General features: G+C 39.4%; 1 protein-coding gene and 1 long non-coding RNA gene across 17 annotated transcripts in view; one reads left to right on the top strand and one right to left on the bottom strand.

Moving 5' to 3' along the window:
* ZBTB38 (zinc finger and BTB domain containing 38) overlaps positions 1-20022 on the top strand; it is a 133378-nt gene that overhangs the window by 53378 nt on the left and 59978 nt on the right. For 4 of the 16 annotated variants that reach the window (XM_032258712.1, XM_032258731.1, XM_032258738.1 and 1 more), the window contains one exon: positions 8116-8181. The exons of 1 other annotated variant lie outside the window; for it this stretch is intronic. The gene's annotated coding sequence lies outside the window, so the exon portion shown is untranslated. Of the gene's footprint in view, positions 1-1946; positions 2628-3820; positions 6088-6119; positions 7301-7351; positions 8000-8115; positions 8182-8687; positions 9135-10665; positions 11097-17369; positions 17613-20022 lie in introns of those variants that run through there. 11 more of the 16 variants (XR_004262883.1, XM_032258798.1, XM_032258769.1 and 8 more) reach the window with 11 other exon arrangements.
* On the bottom strand, positions 3525-7986 carry LOC116536972. Its single transcript, XR_004262908.1, has 2 exons — positions 7869-7986; positions 3525-3733 (listed from the first exon to the last, which is right to left on the bottom strand). It is a non-coding gene; the product is annotated as an uncharacterized LOC116536972 (long non-coding RNA).

The following is a 20022-nucleotide window of genomic DNA, read 5'->3' as shown; positions in this document are numbered from 1 at the left end:
GAATGTGGCCCATTCACCCCTTCCTGAGACCATAGCTTCAAAGCTAGGTAGATTCAGATCTAAGAAATGGTCTCACAGTGAAAATCAAGGACAAATCATCATTCTCACCCCTGCACAGCAATTTCTTTTCTGGAATGGCTCTTTGTCTGCTCTGCTCTTCATACAGATTATACTCTTCACCTTCACCAAATGGCCCCTCCTTTAATGGAAGGATATTAACCCTTCTTTGCCCCCTTTCAATCTCATTCAGCCGAGGGCTTTCTTTTAACAGCGCTGCTGTCTCTGGGCCTTGTGCCACAGCTGAATGCTACAGAGTGAGAGGGCTGCCTTCTCTTTGAAGCATTGCGCTTTTGTCAAACGCCTTTTTGCCAGACTTGGCCCTGGAAAGACAATTTTGAAATTAAGTTTATTGTGAGCCGCCTAGGTTAGCGCTATGGAATTGCACAAGGCCATGGCATTTAGATCCAGGGGGACTCGTTGCACCCACCACCTCCGGAGCCCTATCTTAACGAAATTTGAGCTGTGTTTATCCCCAGATTCTGCAGAGTCCCCAGCATCACGTAAGACCGAGGCTGAGCATATGGGCTGAAGCCTATGCAGCATCCTGTCCGGATGTGACAATACGCTCACAAGCCACTGCTACCCCAGGACTGGCCTCAGCTTCCAGCTTCCATCCGTGCCTTAGTTATTAGAGGGACTCATCTCAAGAGACCATGATGAGAGGGACAGCAACGCACATTTCTCTGGCCTGGCTGTGAATAGGCAACCAGGATCATGTGCTAGAAAGGTGACAATTTTAATTGTTGACTTTCCGTAGTCGTTGGTGAATCTCATAGTTTTGCACCTTTTAGTTTCAAAACCGTACTGAACAACGGAAAATGAAACCTGCAACTTATTTTTAGCTGTTCATACTAAATCATGAGATTTTTGTTTGCAAACCAAAGAGGATAAAGGCTACTTCAGCAGGCTAAACTTAGTCAATTGACTTAATATAGCAATCAATTCTGGTTCTTTGACAAGTCTCAAGTGACACTTGAGAAGTTCCAGGTGATATTTTGGCCAACATTTGCTATTTTGCTTAAAATTATATTTAGTTGAGTTTTGTTTTTAGTTAAACAAGTGTAGTATAATATTTTCATCTGAGAGGAGTTGGAAAACATGTTATAAACCCTCCATACTGCCATCTAGTCATTAATTCAATTAATCTATAACTATTTTTAAGTATCTGTTTGACAGCTTAGAATTTTTTTTTTTTTAATTGAGCCAGTGCGTTGAATTACAAAGAGCAGAATGCTAGAAACTCAGGAACATGGCTTCTGTGCTCATTGCTGGGTCCTTTATTTAAACATGATGCTTACTCGTTTGAACCTAATTTTCTTCTCTCTCAAAGAAATGGTTTAGATGGCATTTTCTAGAGCATCCTCCTCCTCCTTCAATTCTGTGAAACACACTCTGCCACTGAGGACCTGAGGAAATGTTGAGGTATTCTTTGGAGGCTGTGGCAGGGTTGTCCGGCCACTCTTATTTCTGTCTCCTCTTTCCCTGTTCTAGGAGGGACAGGTTTACACAAAGCACTGTGGTCTGCTTGCTGGACGACTTGTAGCTCCCCTTGATAAACAAGTGATTAAGTACTTGAAAGGTTTTCATAGGGATTTTCAGCACCCCCCACCCCCCACAAGCCCATTACTTAACTCCCGAAGCAAGTACTTTAACTTTAGGAAGGGGCTTCATGATACAAAGCTGAAGATTCCACTGGTAGTGGTAGAGAAAGGACTCCGGAGATTGGTGTTGGTGAGTCCAAAACACCCTCAGCACACCCCTCCATTGTATTAGGCAATGCTCTAGGCACCCTGGAAGATACAAAGAGCTTCCAGGAATCAAGCCAGAGGCATGGGCCTAGGTAGATAATTCAATACAACAAAAATGTACTGTGTTTTTATCTTTAGGCCAAAGGAGTTAAAGACTCACTGAGGCTTGTTAAGCTGCTCTGACTGAGAAACGGTATATTGTTGTGGCCCTTTCTGAGCTGCAAGGTCATGTATCTGAGAGACGAGAAAGCAAGTAAGTTTATTCCCAGGTTTAAGTCTTGAACTATTTGTTGACCAGGGTGAAGAAAGATACAAAGATAAGATTATGCTCTCACACGAGGTGGATTTTTATGGATCTGTAAGAATTCTTACTTTTCTACCTTCATTTCTATCCCCACCTTCCTTTTTCAGCGTAGTTGCCCGTTTCTCCAAAACGATGAAACTCTACTTCCCTGCTGAATGTGTTTTGCCAATTCAGAAGCTAGAAGGCCCTGTTGTTTCACTTACTCTCCATCTGGGGCATGCATGACAAGCAGTCATGGCAGAAAATGAACATGTGATTGGGGTGTAGGAATGCTCTTGATCTCCATGGGCACTCAAGGTCATTATTTGTGCCATGTTTCAAATGCACTGAGAAATGAAAGTAGCAACTATTCTGTTGCTAAAGCTGAGTTAGTGATTTCCATAATGGTCATGACACCTGTTGAGGATGATCCCACAGGAGGATCTGAGTTGGGTTAAGATGGGTTGAGATGTTGTCCACCACAGTCTCCCTTGCAGCCTATGTCATTTGCCACTTTTCCTTTGTTAAAAAAAAAACAAAAAAAAAAACAAAAAAAAAACATGGTTTACAGTTCCCTTTTCCTTCCAGCTCTTTCCTGGAGGGTAACCCCAGTTTGGTCCACAAGGCTTGCTGTCCAGTGCTTGCCAACAGCGTGTACTTGTTTCTCACATCCTACACAGATCCTAATGGCTGGACCTGAGGAAGCTTGTGTCTAAGAACTGGAGAAGGCATCCTGAAGTTCAGACTCCTCAAGCATGTCATTCACCCAACCCTTCATTCTACTGCCCATGAGCACCGAGCAAAAGATAGTCTTCCTCTCCTATTCCCAGGTGGGGTGGAACTGGTGGATTAGAAAGCCGCCTTTGAGAGCCATCTTGTTGGCATATACAGTTACTGCCAATGAAGCAGTATAGTCAGCTGGCCACATACATCAGAAGGCAGGAGTCTTAGAGTCCAGCTGTTGGCCTATATGACCTAGAAAACAAGCTGGGCTAGATTTTTTTAGAATCACAAACTTTCAGAACTGGAAGTGACCTGGGACAGGGGCAAAATGAACAGATGTTAACAGAGTCATTAAAATGATTTTAGTATTTTAGTCATTTTAATGATAAAATAAAACAGTAAATTTGGTTGAGCAAAATTTCTTACTTCAAAATTAGGCTTTTTAAAAGTTCATTTAAAAAAATATGTTGGAAAAAATATCATAACAGCTACTTAGCTTATCTGTTCAGGAGAAAAATACTGTTTGTGAGTTGAAAGCAGGTCAGTTTCAGCTGGGCACAGTATTATGCGTCTATAATCCTAGCTACTCAGGAGGCTGAGGCAGGAGGATCCACTGAGGGTTCAAGTCCCACCTGGGCAACATAGCGAGACTCCATCTCAAAAAAAAACCCCAAACCAAACAAACTGAAGAGAACAGGCTAGTCTGATTGTTACACTGATTTTTCTTTAATTGATCATTTAGAGTAGAACAGTCTAACAACCTGATAACAAATTTATTCAAAAATGCTGAATATATTGGGTGTAAAAAGAAACTGACTATAATTTTTAATATAGTGAAAGGCTGCATTAATAATAAACTCACTTATGAAGTGTGTGATCTTGGGCAAATTACTGGATCTCTCTCAGCCTGTTTGGTCACCTGTGAGAGGGAAAAAACTAGACTTTACAAGGTTTTTAATAAATACATTCCATCTGAAATCTATTTATGACACCTGTTTTGCCTCATAAAACATTTTTTGAATTATCACAAATCTCCCACTAAAATATTTACTCTGCTTCCTACACTTAACTTTCCTACATGGTCCAGCTGATTCCGCCCCTTTCATTGTGTCTTTTCCACCTGCTAGGCACAGCCTGTCTCCAGCTGCTGTCATTCCAGGTTCCCACAATTCCCAGGGCCTGGAGGGTAGAGGTTGATTCATATAAACAGAGATAGTCAGGACTCCAGGGAGACAACGTCCTCTACCAGGTGTCTGCATAATAAGAAGATTACTGACATCAGGGTTGGAGTATGGCCATAGGAGGAAGTTTTAGCCTCTTAGGATTGGTGGAAAGATGTAGACTTTGCAATCAAGCAAACTTAGCTTTGAATCCTAAGTCTGCTATTTTCTGTGTGTAATCTTTATTAGTTCCTCACCTAAAATCAATGATACTCAGTTTGCAGGATTATTGGGTTAGAATGAAATAAACATTGGACCTGTAGCTAAAATATTGAGTATATGATAGGTTCTCCATAAGGGTAGCTAGTATAGACCTTTTAGCTCTGATCAATATGTAAGGCAGAAGTTCCTGCCCATGTCTCTAGGCAAGATAGAGATGTTCAAAGTAGCATTGAACTTTCTCAAAAATCCAAAGGCATTTTTGGTCATTGGTAAATTAAGTCACCATGTTGTTTCCAGGACTAAATATGCTATAGACAGGTAATAACCAACCTCATAAAAAAAAAAAACTTAAACTTTTTAAATACTAAGAATTTAAACAAAAGTGTATTTGGTAAACACTTTTATTTTTATTTTTTCAATTAGAATAGCCTAACTTGATAACAATGTACCCACAAATGTTGACTGTCTCTATTAGGTGTAAAAAGAACCCAGCTGTAATGTTTAATGTGGTGAATGACATAAAGGAACATGCAAACCGATCCAAATGTTTATAAACCAAGTATTCCTCTGGGACTCAGTGCCCTGACTTTATGTTTTTTTTTTTAAGACATAGAGAGTCAAGCTTTGTTCATACTTGAATTATGTACATTGCATTAGCCATGCAATTTAACTTTAACCCACAGGACTGCAAAGAAAATTAGCTCAGCCTGCAGAACAACGAGACCGTGAGCAAGTAAGCACGTTAATCAAAGTGAAAGGCTCACCCCTCACTTCTAGCTCTGTCCTTCTCCAGCCTGTGCCTGCCAGATTATTTTGGGTTCCTCGTGTTTGACTCGTCAAAGTGGCAGAAACAGGCTAAAATGTTCACTGTGGAAAAGGGATTTGCCTTTTAAATTAATGTTTGTGCACATGCCCCGAGGAGACTGATGAGAAGCACACAATTTTTAAAAATCATAAGTGAATGCATACCCTTGCCACTAGTAATCCTGACAAAGCTTAAGTAATTCAGGCATGAGCACGGTTTTCTGAAAGTATAAAACAGGATTTACTAGTTGAGAATGTCTGCCTAAACAACCTCGTTGCTCTGAATATTTTAACTATAGTTCACATTTGTTTAACCCTAGCAGGTCTGGTAAACGTACCACGTTTACTGATAGTGTCTTGGAACATCACAAAATAAACCAATACGTGGCTTTTACGCTCGTTTTGACAGAGAGTGGACAGAGAACCCTACAGGGGGGTTGGAAACTGTTTGCCCTGGCATCTGGCTTACAAGTACCTGTAGGGGAGCTGACCACATTCACCACTCTTTCTGTAAAGGGAATATAAGCTATTTACTCATCTCCTGAGAGCCTAATGTGGATTACTGTCGTTGTCACTGTCATTTATTATTCCCGACAGAGGAGGCAGATGACTTAGTTCTACGTGGTCAGGGTTGATTCCATAATGTGTATATTTAGCCTACATGATAATAATTTGCAAGTATTTTTAAATGAATATCTAGCTTTCAAATGTCATTAATGGAAAATATCTCAATAGAGATACTCCGTGCCTAGGTGTTCACCTCAACCTCCTCCCACCCCACTCTAATGATTCTGCTTTACGGATGACCATATATTAAATTGGTGCCTTATAACTGAGCGTGATCATCTCTCTAATTCTCAACCCCCACGGTAAAGGAGGAATTGGCCTAAGGACACTCCATTCTAATTTTCTGACGCCGTCAATGCTAACCAGAGCTCATAGAGCAATGATGTGGGGGTGGGGAAGATGGTTCCACCATTGGTGTGAGACCAGGAGCTACTGTTTTCGTTAGAGCCACATTTATTTCTGGAGTAGTTGTGGGAGAGAGATGTGCTCCAAAGAGAAGAGGACTCTCGTTATGGTTCAGGTATGACCCACCATCTGGACAACTCAACTCAGAGACTTTAAAGTGTATGGGCTGTAGGAGGGCAGTTTACATTCCACACATTAAGCTAAAAATCACTTGTGCTCTGGGGCAGGTGATAAAATGAGAGGTAGAAACAAAAGATCCAGTTGTGAAACCTAGTACCTCAGCTAAGGTGTTTGAACATATTTTCTCTTTTAAAAAAATTCTGGGGAACTTCAATGTGTTGCTAACCTGATTGTTTTCAGCTAGTCCTTACAGAAAATTGAGGCGCTGGAAAACTAGCCACCCCAAAAAATATGAATTCATTTTTGCACGTGTTAAAATTAACAACAGCATATTCAGTGATGCAATAGGCAATTAAAGACGTTTGGAGAGACAAGAAGAAGAAAACTATAAATATTATATATTCAAAGTCAGTCTCACCATTTTATAAAAATGTTGGCTTATGTCCAGGATCTAAGGGTGGGGGTGGGTATGGTTTCTTTGTAGCTAAAGAAATAGAGTGGAAAAGAATCTGTTCTATTCCTTAAAAATAAAAGACTTCTTGTTTTATACTGCATGGCAAATAAAATGCTTTTTTGTTTTTTCACCTGCCGGCAGGATCTGGAGGAAATTTTGCTAGCAAGCTATGCTGTTTTCCTCTTTGGGGACATGGTGACACCGGTTTTGTAGCAAAACAGTATTTGCTTATTAGGCATTTCTTAAAAATCCTGAATAAGCAGCTCTTTCAACAGTTTTGTTCCACATGTTAAACATTTCATTGCAATTTGAGCTTTGAGAGAGAGAGAGAGACAGAGTGTGTGTGTGTGTGTGTGTGTGTGTGTGTGTGTGTGTGTGTGTGTGTTGATAGGAAGGAATGAAAGGGGGTGCATAAGAATTCCTGAAGGTTTTTTATTTAAAAAATTAATTCCTCACCATGATGTATTGGAGTATCTGCAGAAGATGATTCCAATTTATTACATACGGCCAAACTAGATCCCATCAATCTTAAGCCATGGGGGTAGGGAGGTGGTATTGAAGACGACATGAAATTTGGTGTTTGAGTAGATGTGATTTAATTTTTGGAAAACATTTCACTCATAAAATGGATAGCAACCCAGTGTCAGCACTGACCTCCTGATGTCAATGTCATCATGCAAGCGTAGCTAAAATAAGCCTCAAAGTAAAACAAAGAAACATTGCAACTCAGCACAATACGATTTCTTCTCTTACAGTATGTACTATCTATAGCCTTTTGGTATTCTTATTAATGGCTTGTTACTTTAAAATTTAGCTTTTGGAGGGGGAGGGAGAAGAAAAATCATTGTGCTTTTTCTATGTTCTGAACGCATACAGTATGCTGCTGTAAGTCTTAGTATTATTTAGGTCAGTATCCTAAGGATAGCTTTTATCGTTCATGATGGTCAGCTATGCAGCCATAGGAACTCAGCATCAATTTATTTTTCTGTTCTGATTTTATTCTGCTTCCAAGTTTAAAAAAATTCATTCACATTTTAATAAAATTCTGAGGCGGTATCTGCCGCTCCGTACTGCAGATACATTTAGCAGGATACATTTACACGGCTTGTGGTTAAAGGTTATAGCACAGATACAGACAGCTGATCATGCAATTCTCCTACAAGCCTGCCGGCACCATTCAGGATTTTGAAAAATAATCTAGAAATGCTATACCCTTTATCAGCATTATTCTTTACTTTGCAAGAGCTTAACAGTTTTGGTGTTTTCTTAGCAATTCTATAAAATTAACAATCTATAAAATGCATCCCAGACCAGATACATACTGTATTGAAAGCTTTCTTCAAGAAGAGAATATGAGAGCGTTCTTTCCAGCTTATTTTCTTCCTTAGCAAAAGGACTGTTTGATTCTCAGAAGCAGAAGGACACATTCATTGTGGAGCAGCTCTGCTTAAGTGTATGAAATGCCTTCTGTCTGGTTGCAGAATTTGGAGTTTGCTAAACAGTGTTTAGTGATTGGGCTCATCTTGCATCACCAGTTGATGACATTTTTCTTTGTTCCCTCCTACCCAGTTGAACCAAGACTCTGAGGCTGATATGCAATGTCACTTACAACATTAATCAGATACTGCATTTAAGGTGAGCTGTCCCTTGCCTCCTCCTTCCCCAGTGCTCGTGTGCTGCATGCAGTGCGTATCTTGCTTCTGCGAGCCTAAGATGGCAGGCAGGATTAGCCGTGCTTGTGCTGTGTATGCATGCTGTGTCTAGAATTCATTACACGTTGCCTAGTATTTCAGATGTGAGTATGTAAATGCTCTGTATGCCATATCATCTGGTAGCGAAGACTTGTTTTTGCCTCATTACAGCCTTAGATATTTCAACATCACCTTTCATTTCCAATTCATTTGCTTCTGGATGTTTGCTTTTCATCACATCTAAAATATGATTTTACCTTTTTTTTTTTTAACAAAACCAAAATCCCCCCACAAAACCCTAAAAACAAAAACAACAACAACAAAACTCTGCTACCAGATGGTGTCTCTCCTTTCTTCATGCATTTGCTGTCTTTTAAATAATGTATGTTATATTGTTAATTAATGTGAATATCAAATTAAACACTTGAAACTTACATGTTTATTATGCAGGTAGGAGGCAAGGTGGATTCTATTTTTAACTCTTATGCACTCCATCGTGTGCAAGCAACTTGGGTTCTCAAATTTGTATTTTCAATGCTGGTATCAGTGGTTTGATTTTCAGCAAATGTGACAGTGGCCTTTGCAGTGGTCAGCTCCGAGCTTTGAACTCTCAGAGGAGGAAGGGGAAAAAAATTCAACACACCACCTCCTTGGTTGCAGTCTCAGAGAAACCTTGGATGAGAAACTTCTTTTTTCAATCCTGTTTTCCTGTTGATAAATTCAGTTCTGTGATCACAGTTCATTCAAGCTGTTCTGCGTATGATTTTTGTGTGTATGTGGCAATTGCATCTAAAACTTGTGAGCAAGAAGACAGAGAAATCAGTTGGTCTCCATCGCTTTACATAAAAATGGCTGAGTGTCTTGTCATGCTAGCACTGCATTAAGTGATACATACAGGTAGGTTGAAATTTGCATGTTTTTATAGGGTTTTTTTTTGAGCCATGCAGCAAGAACATTAGATGCATTGAAATGTGACTTTTAAAAAAACAAAAATTAAATAAGACAGTTGTAATCTTTTGGGAGAGGGTTTTTAATTGGATAGCCTCTGCTATTCAGATAGTATAAAAATGTATAGATTTTATGAACTTATTAAATGATTCTGCCATAAAAGGGAGATTTTTTTTTTAAATCATATATATGATAGGTGTGGTACCATTAGACAACAAAAGAATTTTTTGAAAAGAGTGATGATTCAGCTCCATTTTAGCTTGAAACTAAAAATAAATGGGTTTCTGGAGATGATTTCAAAGAGCGTAAACAAGCTTAATAAGAAACATTTAAAATATTTAAATTTTAAGAAGCGGTCTTTAAACGTGTTATATGAGAAGATGAAAATAAAAACATGATATGCTTCCAAAATTAATTTTAGGTAATATACAAGGATATACTATATTATGTATATAATTTGGGAGGATGAGGAGTTACAGTTTTTAAAGAGGGAAATATTAAATATAGATGGCCCTCTTAAAAGAAATAGAGCTTCACTAAATGAAACCGAGCCCCTCGAATGGTTCATTGCAGACCATATAGCTGTGGTTCGGGCACTTTTCAAAATGATTTCATGAGCTCTTTCCTTTGGGCTTAACTTCTCAAATATATTTTAGTTTCAAATCTAACACTGGGCCAGAACCTGTTTCCTTGGTAACCAAATCGTATTTCAACATGCAATAACAGATATGCAAAAGAATGTCTTTAAAAAGGAAACAAATGTTTAATGAAAAATTTACAGTTATTTTTCCTCTCATATAGAATCTGAATTGGTTTTAGATATTTTTAAATGCGGTCTTCAAGCCTTAAAAATTAAGCCATGTTTCTAAACATATAGAGAAAGCTTGCACAGTGTCAGCTTTTCTCCCCCTCCTTTGTGTTCAGTACTTTCAAAATTAAGGTGTTCTTTGCAATATGCTCCAGAATGCAGGTCAAGGTTTGTGTACAGAGGTATAGTTTCATTATCACAAGTTCACCAGCGCCACTGAAACAAAAGATATTTCAGAAATTCTGAGAATCAGAAAATGCTTGTGCTCTTGCTTTCCCTGATTCCTCCGTTGGTAACCTCAGAGCTCTCAGTAGAAAAGGACCCAAACCCAAGCCTACCCCTCCAATGACAAGTGCACCCGGAACCTTTGTGGAAATATCTCTATAGGGGTGGTAGGAAGATGGTGCTAAACCCGAAACCTCCACGAGGTTTGCTTGGATGTGAAGAACACTGAGATTCAGAACCATCTGTGTAAATGGCTGCTTTATTCTAACAGTTTATCTAATATTCTATTCCATAGCACTATCGTAGAATTGAACCTCTAATGGGCTGAATGGTGGTAGTGGTTGTTGTTGTGTTATTTTGTGGCCAACTAAAATATTTTGCTTGGAGTCTTTCTCTGGTTCAATTATTTTAGAACGTGACTCATCTCATACTGATTTTGTTCTCCAGGCTTGCCATGAAATACCCTTCCTGCAACACCTTTTTTTTTTTTTTTTTTTTTTTGACTGTTGGGAGCCATTTTCCTTCTTGCCTGTGACTTTAAATGACTAAGTACATTTTGAGTACAGTATCAATCAGAAGATTGTCAACCGAAGGGAAATATCAGAAACCTGACTCAGTATTGCCTGTTTTTTTAGTAACAACAGCATTTAACAGTTGCAATAGGATCAAGCTAATTGTCATTCGCTCTTGAGCAAATAATGAGCCAGGCATTTATAATTAAAACACTACTGCTATTCAGAAAGATTACAACTACATGTCTTCTATTTTGATAGGCCAGTACAAAGTAATCATTTTGCACCTATTTGAATCTTAATTACAAGATTAGATGGATGCAATGCAATTGTTTTACCATTAAAATGAATGCCTGATAGATTCAACAGTGTATTTCTTCTTTATAGAATGTCAATTCTTTTGTTTGTAACTCAAGCTTGGTTGCGTCATCTTATAAATTTTCATACTTAATGGGGTGTTTTTTTGTGGCATTATTCACTTATGTTGCTCTTGGTCTTGCCTAAAAGAATTTTAAACCCAATTCAAGGAGCTAGAAAGCCAAATAAGATTATTGGGTAGTGTATTGTACCATCATTATTCTAATAAATAGACCAGTGACTAGAAGAATAATTACTATACATTACTTTGTTGTGTTTCACCTTAATACTTTACCTTCATATGTCATAGCAATGTTGACAAGGCACAAAGGTTTTCTAAACTTACCCAGTTACAATTATTACTGAATTTCCAAGATTAGCTGAAAATGCTTCTTGACGATTATAGAGGATGGCACTTACCCCATCTCATTGTTTGAAAAGCTATCCTGAATCCATTTACACTTTTTGGCTATGTTGTTTATACTGGGCAGGCCAGAGCAGGTGTGACAGGAAGACTGTACAAACAATTGCCCTGTTCTCACCAAAACAAAAATGGGCAAATATGTGGTTTTCTGCTGGAATGATTTATAGTATAAAATACTATAAATCAACCCTTTTTTTTCCTTTGGAGAGTAGATGTTTTTCCAAACTTTAATGCTGTGGAATACCAAGATTGCATCTCTTGCTATAATACTAGAGTAGTATTGATCTACCTCATCCATTTCCATGGATCCCCTGGAGATGGACTGGTAATCAGACCATGACTTACAGCCTCTTCACTGTTATGTGAGAAGAATCTAGAAAGAAATCCAGCACTTTTTCTTTAGTACTAAGTCATGCTAAGTCTTTGAGTTCTTGGTAACATGGGGTTCATTCTAACAGCTCCTTTCCAGGGGAAATGCTGTTCTTAACAGCTCTCTTGGTAAATAAACAGTCAACACATTTATTGAGCATCTACTACATTCCAGGCATATTCCAGAGGCTGAGAGGGGACTGGCAGGGAAGGGAATAAGCAAAAATATAGATCTAAATAAGTAAAGAAGACAAATGCACACAGAAAATTTAAAAATTTAAAAATGAAAGTGGGCCAGCCACGGTGGCTCATGTGTGTAAGCCCAACACTTTGCGAGGCCAAGACAGGAGGATTGCTTGAGGCCAGGAGTTTGAGACCAGCCTGGGCAACATAGCAAGACCCTGCCTCCACAAAAAATTTTGAAAATTTACTGGACATGATGGCTGGTGTGTACTCATAGTCCTAGCTATTTGGGAGGCTGAGGTAGGAAGATTACTTGCGCCCAGGAGTTTTAGGTTGCAGTGGGCTAGAATCACACTACTGCACTCCAGCCTGGGCAACAAAGCAAGACCCTTTCTCTAAAAAACATATTTAAATTAAAAAAAATAAAAAGTGAGGGTTATGTGGTTCCAGGGAGGAGAGCCACTTTAGAATGGTTGATCAGAACTTTCTGAGGATGTGGCATTTAAGTGGAGATCTGTGTGCTGAGAAGGTCTAGTCAGGTGAAGATCTGACATGGGGCATTACCAGACAGAGGAGTGTTCATGCCCAGCCTTCAAACTTTCCTTTTTGTGTAAATGTTGCTGTTTCAGAGCCAGATCTGACAGCTTCAAGGGCTGAGACTTCCTTAGGTAAGCTTCCCACAGTAAGAGACTGGCCCAGGTTCCTGTGACTGGTTTTAGCCAGTCGAACTTCCAGAGTCTGGTACTAGTGGGGTCATTGCCTTTGACCCAGTCACAACCCTGAAACTGCCTCAGAAGTGCATAGCAGTCCTAGGTGGTGATGAAATTCTGGCACAGATTCAGTGTCAACCCAAGAAATCCGCAGAAGAAAGACCTCTCAGAGCAGAGAAATTTCTGGGAAGCCTCTTGCTTTGTTTTTCATAAGAATTCCAGAATTTAAACCCATGGCAAAATATTGAGATAGCCATTGAATTTTTTCTAAAGGCAAAATGGTGGAACAGTCTGTCTCACCTCATCTCGCCAGTACATTGTCTTAGACCTAAAATGGCTCCCACCACAGTGAAGTGTTTTTCAGGTTTTGCTAAAGCGCTTCAGCTCTGCATACATCTTTGCCTGTTGGTGGCTTTCTAAAGATCTAAATAGTGAGGTTTTTTTTTTTTTTTTTCCTCTTTCTCTCTCTCTCTCTCTGAGAGCAAATCATTATTTAAAAAATTCTTCTTAAGAACCAGAACTCTGTCATGCTTTTCAGGTTAGCCTGTTGATGAAGGTCAGGGAACAGGGAACAAAGGGGGAAGTTTGCTATGCAAGTTAGAAACTATAAGGTTCTTTTGAGCCTTCTAAATATTTCAGAAGCACCTTCTAAAATTGATTCATAACTTAGCAGACTTTGCTTATTGCAGTAGAGGTGGCCTAGCTGGAATGTTATACTTAATTTGTTTTGAGAAGACCTGAAACATTCCATTACAAGACGACAAGCTTGCTTGGGTCCCTTGTAGTAGAGTGGGGGAGGGGCTGGTGGTAAAGGGGCTCTCTGCCCATTAGTGGGGAAGGGGACTGCCACAACTCAGTTTATTTCTTTGAGCATTTGTTGAGAATCTACTATGTGCCAGGCACTGCTATAAGCCAAGCAGAATGAAATACGATATGGTCCCCCTACGAAACTGCAGTCCAGGTTCTCACACAAGGGTAGAGCGTTGTATGGACAAGCACAATTGTGTGTCCTCCCTGTTCCAGGAAGAAGTAAATGGTGTGCTGTTCTCTTAGTGGCCTTTTATACTGGTCGCTGGAGGCCATCCCACAGTTTGGGGCATTTCAGCTGATGACAAGGACAGTCCTTTACTTGGACTTTGTGTCTTGACCTCACCACCTTCCTGAGGTATCTTGGCTCCTAATAAGCCACCGTATGTCTGGCTGCCCTTCTCCAAGCTGGTCCGCCTGCATTGCCAGGTGACCTCAATAACGGCTGCCACTTTTGCATTCATGAGCAGATGTTAAGTTGAGAAGCCCTCAAATGCAAAAATTTGAATTTGTGATGCAGGCAAGATGCTTTTGCTTTTTTACCTTCCCTGGCTGACAGTGCGGGGGGTCTCCATACTGGCTGTTCTGCAGAAGGCTCTCTGGGCAGTAGGTAAATCAGAGACCAGTTGCAAAATCAATTGTCTTTTTAGGTGATTCCAGCATGCCACTGCCTTAGCCTAAATGTCTCATTGACCAGAAAATTGCTCTTTTGATCTCATAAATCATTTTGCATTTTTTCCCCCTTAATGGCTTCCTTGCTTCTGCAGCGATTCCTGCTCAGGGTTCAAGACTAGCACTTGTGTCTACACTCCCCTATGTTTGGCCTGTGGAGGGAGTTTGTTTTCTGGTGCTGTTTGGTTTGAAAAATGCCAGTGTAAATATTCTTTCTGTGCTCATGAAAAGCAGGGGAGGCTTTTGTTATATGCTTTCTACAATAAAACAATCCTCTTCCTTACTCCGTGGTCACTGCTGCCAAACGGATATTTTGAAATTTCTTTTCCCCTTGCTTGCTAAAATCTCCTACCCTGTCTGAGGCCTTGCTCTAATTAAGGCCTAACAGTCCTGCCGATCTTCCCCCAGCGCTAAGCATGACGTAGAGTCCCTGCCCCGAGGGCCTTACAAGCCAGTGAAGCCAGAAAACAAAAGCCACCAGCTGAGAGTGTGTGGTTAAATCCCAGAAGGGCAGTGCCCTTGTAATTTTTTTTTTTCCTTTTCTCTTGTTTCTTGAGCTAAGGAAGGGAAGAGAGAAATCTTGAGCAGGGAAAGAAAAAAACTACACCATGGAAAGGTTCTCTGAACTACTCAGGGTACTGGGGAGACGATGTGGAAGAGAATGGGGTGGTCATCTGGGAAGCAGAATGGGGAGCTGGCTGTAGATAGAGAGGGCAGCATAGGGGCAGGGTGAGGATGCAGAAGGTGAGAAAGAGGGAACAAAGGACGCAGTCAGGAGGCAGCTGGGGACAAAATGAGTTGTGCTTTGCTATGCCATGGAGCTGGGGGAGCAAGGTACCAGGGAGAAAGTGGGAAGGGGTTGCAACTAGAAAAAGAAGGCTCAGGAGAGCCCCTAAATGCAGCTTACAGGCCTACTGCATAGAAACTGGGTGCTATGATGTACTCTCTGGCTTTGCTCATAATGTTGGCCTTGCTGCTTAATTGCCCCACATTGCCTATTGTGAAGCGCCTACACATTGGTGTCCTTAAAGGTGATTTACTGCAGAGCCTTATGAACTTTCCATTTCTATCCCAAGTCTCCTACATGCTGAGGATGCCAGAGGGCCCCTTACCGCCACTCCCTACCACCTCCCCACTCTCTGCTAGATCTGAATTAAACATTAAATGAAATGAACAGACTTTTTCATACATGCTATGATCAAGTACTTTTGGTCTTCTACAAAGCACAGACCAAAAATCTACCCAAAATACCTGCTATAAGCTGAAGATTGTAAAAATTATTTTCCCCTCTCTGAACGCACCCGATCTCATATGATTTCTGAAGCTAAGCAGGATCGGACCTGGTTAGTACTTGGATGGGAGACCGCCTGGGAATACCGGGTGCTGTAGGCTTTAAAAAATTTTATTAAAAAAAAAAAATTATTTTCCCCAAAGTCAGATTGCCCACTGGAGGCATGCTACTTTGCTTTGGGAGCCCCCAGAGCCTTCCTCTTCCTTCCCTCACCAGCCTATCGAGGCCCGGATCTGAGTGCCTTGTGGCGCCATCCTCAAAGGATATTCTGATTGAATCGCTTGGTCTCCAGGAGAACCACACCTGGCTGGCATACCAGCATTTAACACTGCGTCATCCCTGCTCTTCTTGCTAAACTCTTGTGGGAATCTGAACAACAGATTTCAGTTACCTTGTTGATTTTAGACTCTTTGCTCTATCTTTGAGGGAATGCTGGCCCAGAGAAGATGGGACTTCTCAAAGTCACTCAGAGAGTTAAGTGTTGGAACAAAAACCATGCTTGACTCCTAGACCAGTGCTCCTTCTGCTAAAGCTGCTTTGAGGTCACAGGGGAAGCCCAGTTCTAAACCAGAGGGTGACAAACTTTTTCTGTAAAGAGTCAGACAGCAAATACTTTAGGCTGTATGGCATGAAAAAACAAATTTTCAACAAATTGAGTTTAAAGATCTACTTGATTTTTATTAGCAATCCATGAATCAGGCAGCACCCTATCTATAAAAAATAGAAAGGTACTCTGTTGGACATTGCAGAACAATTGGTTTTTATAAGGTAGCTTAGACAGGAATAAGGAAATAACATAATACAAAAAGCAGATTGGTTAACATCAAGTTACTGCAGGTAATTTTCCTTACAAGTGTTAAAGCAGAGGGAACTTCTTTATTATTTTGGCTAAGATTGGCCTGTTAGCTCTCTCCTAATTTCTTAAGTCAGATAAACAACTTCATTTCAGTTTGGTGATGTGGAACTTTAGTGTGAGTGACTCCGTTTTGGTTTGGTCTATTGGGGTTTAGTGTGGGAGCCAGTCTAAATCAATGGCCTCCTATAAATTTAATGTAACAGTGGGTTGAGGCAAAACTGAAGATACTACGTAGGTATTTATATAACAAGGGACAAAGCAAATTTTCATAAATTTTGTATTGATGAAATTCAAAATACAATAATATATAATATTAAGTATAGTAATAATGATAGATATACTGCCATAGATACAGAAATGAATGAATGAATGTGACTGTGTCTCAAAAGTTCACTTATGAACTCTGAAGTCTGCATTTCATATAGTTTTCACATCATGAAATACAGGCATACCTCAGAGATATTGTAGGTTCGGTTCCAGACTACTTCAATAAAGCAAATGTTGCAATAAAGCAACTTGCACAAACTTTTTAGTTTCCCAGTGTGTATAAAAGTTATGTTTGCATTATACCATAGTCTATTAAGTGTGCAATACCATTATGTCTAAAAAAAATTATACACCTTAGTTTAAAAATAGGTTGTTGCTAAAACATACTACCAATCATCTGAGCCTTCAGCAAGTCATAATCTTTCTATGTGTGGAGGGTCTTGCCTGGATGTTGAAAGCTGCTGACTAATCAGCGTCGTGTTGCTGAAGGTTGGGGTGCCAGTTTCTTAAAATAAGACAACAGTGAAGTTTGCCACATTGATTGACTCTCACAAAAGATTTCTCTTTAGTATGTGGTACTGTTTGATAGCATTTTACCCACAGTAGAATTTCTTTTAAAAGTAGAGTCAATCTTCTCAAACTTTGTCCTTGCTTCATCAACTAAATTTATGTAATATATATCCTTTGTTGTCATTTCAACAAGGTTCACAGTCTTCACCAGGAATAGATTCCACCTCAAGAAACGGCTTTCTTTGCTCATCCATAAGAAGCAACTCCTCATCTGATCAAGTTTTATATTGAAATTACAGAAATTCAGCCCCATCTTCAGGCTCTGCTTCTAGTTCTCTCGCTAATTCCGCCACATCTGCAGTTACATTCTCCACTGAAGTCTTGACTCTCCCAAAGTCATCCATGAGGGTTGGAATCAACTTCTTCCAAACTGCTGGTAATGTTGATATTTTGACTTCCTTCTGTGAATCATGAATATTCTTAATGGCATCTAGAATGGTGAATCCTTTCCCAAAGGTTTTCAATTTGCTTTGCTCAGATCCATCAGAGCAGTCACTGTCTATGAGCTACCGCTTTATGAAATATATTTGTAAGTAATAAGACTTGAAAGTCAAAATTATTCTTTGACCAGAACAACAGAATGGATGTTCTGTTGGCAGGCATGAAAACAGCATTCATCTCCTTGTACCTCTCCATCACAGTTCTTGGATGACCAGGTATATTGTCAATGAGCAGCAGTATTTTCAAAGAAATCTTTTTTCTGAGCAGTAAGTCTCAATGGTGGGCTTAAAATATTCACTAAACTAGACCTGCTGTCATCTAGTCATTGTTGTTGCATTAATAGAGTACAGGCAGAGTAGATTTAGCATAATTCTTAAAAGCCCTAGGATTTTCATAATGGTCAATGAGCATTGGCTTTAGGTTAAAGTTACCAGCTGCATTAGCCCCTAATGGGAGAGTTAGCCTGTCCTTTGAAGTTTTGAAGCCAGGCATTGATTTTTCCTCTCTGTTTATGAAAGTCCTAGGTGACATCTTCTTCCAATAGAAGGCTATTTTGTCTACGTTGGAAATCTGTTGTTTAGCATAGCCACCTTCATCAACTGTCTTCACTAGATCTTCTGAATAACTTGCTGCAGCTTCCACATCAACACTTACTTCACTTTACACTTTTATGTTACAGAGATAGCTTCTTTTTTAAACTTCATGAACCAACCTCTGCTTGCTTCACGTTTTTCTTCTGTAGCTTCCTTACCTCTCCTAGCCTTCCTAGAACTGAAGAGAATTAGGGCCTCACTCTGGATTAGGCTTAGGCTTAAAGGAATCTTGTGGCTCGTTTGATCCTCTATCCTGGTCACTCAAACTTTCTCCATATCAGCAATAAGACTTTCTTATCATTTCTGTGTTCACTGGAGTATCAAGTGAACTTTTTAATTTCCTTCAGGAACTTTTCCTTTACCACTTTTCTAAATGCTTAGCAAAGGAGGCCTAGCTTTTGGCCTGTCTTAACTTTCAACATGCCTTACTCATGAAGGTTAATTGTTTCTAGCTTTTGATTTAAAGTGAGAAATGCACAATTCTTCCTTTCACTTAAACACTTAGAGGCCATTGTAGGGTTAATTGGCCTAATTTCAGTATTTTTATATATGAGGAAATACAGAGGCCCAAGGAGAGGAAGAGAGGTAGGGAATGGTCAGTCAGTGGAACAGTCAGAACATAAACATTTATCAATAAAGCTCACCATCTTATATGGGTGTGGTTCATGGCACCCAAAGCAATTACAATAGTAACATCAAAGATCACTGATCACAGATCACCATAACACATCTAGATGATAATGAAAAAGTTTGAAATATTGTGAGAATTACTAAAATGTGACACAGAGACCCAAAGTGAGCACATGCTGTTGGAAAAATGGCCCCAGTCAGACTTGCTTGATTGCGGGGTCGCCAGAAACCTTCAACCTGTAAAAAAAAAAACGTAGTATCTACAAACCCAATAAAGTGGCGTGCAATAAAACAAGCTATGGTTATATTCTTCTTTTGATTTTTTTCCCCCAATAATTAAAAGATGTGTAAACTATTCTTAGCTTGTAGGCCACGAAAAAACATCAGGCCAGATGTGGCCCGAGGGACCCAGTGGGTTTTGCAGGCCCATTTTCTAAATGGAAACCTGTAAACTGGGGCCCTTTTGGCCAGATTCAGTCCACCTGTGTGTTCATTTCACTTCTAACGATGTTTTTAGTTGAATGAATGGCCAATGTTTTTGTTTCCTGGTTTTAAAATGTTACTACCTTTTTTTTTTTTTTTTTTTTTCAAATTATAAAAGTAGTATATCCCTACTGTGTTGAACATTTTGGCATGGATCCCTTCAGTCTTTTGTCTATGCATGGTGCATCTTTTAATAGTTGAGATAGTATTTTGTAGGCAACCTATGTATCTTCTTATCCACTTAACATCAAGCAGAAGCATTTTATATCATTTTAAATAAAGACTTATTAACAAAACCTTTAAAAATTTTATGAAAATCTTAAACATATGTAAAGGCTAGTTTAATGAACCCCCAGTTAGTCATTTGACAATTGTCAACTGCTACTCAATCTTGTTTCATGTAAATTTCCTTCTGTATCATTTTGAAGCAAACCCCAGATATCATATAATTTCTAAATATTTTAGTATGAATTAGGTTGATTCTCTGAACGATAAATATTCTAAGAGAAAGACTTCTCTCAAAAAAGAAACACTAAAATATTTAGGGGTAAAAGGGTGATGTCTGTAACTTTCAAATGGTTCAGGAAGATCTTGGTTAAGTGTATTCAGGAATTTTTTTTTTTTGTACTTTTCTTGCAA

Source organism: Sapajus apella, unplaced genomic scaffold, assembly GCF_009761245.1.
Source record: "Sapajus apella isolate SASKATOON/1434 unplaced genomic scaffold, GSC_monkey_1.0 scaffold4, whole genome shotgun sequence".
Lineage (NCBI taxonomy): Eukaryota > Metazoa > Chordata > Mammalia > Primates > Cebidae > Sapajus > Sapajus apella.
Note: the sequence above shows the minus strand (reverse complement) of the source record. Positions and strands in the feature narration are given on the sequence as shown.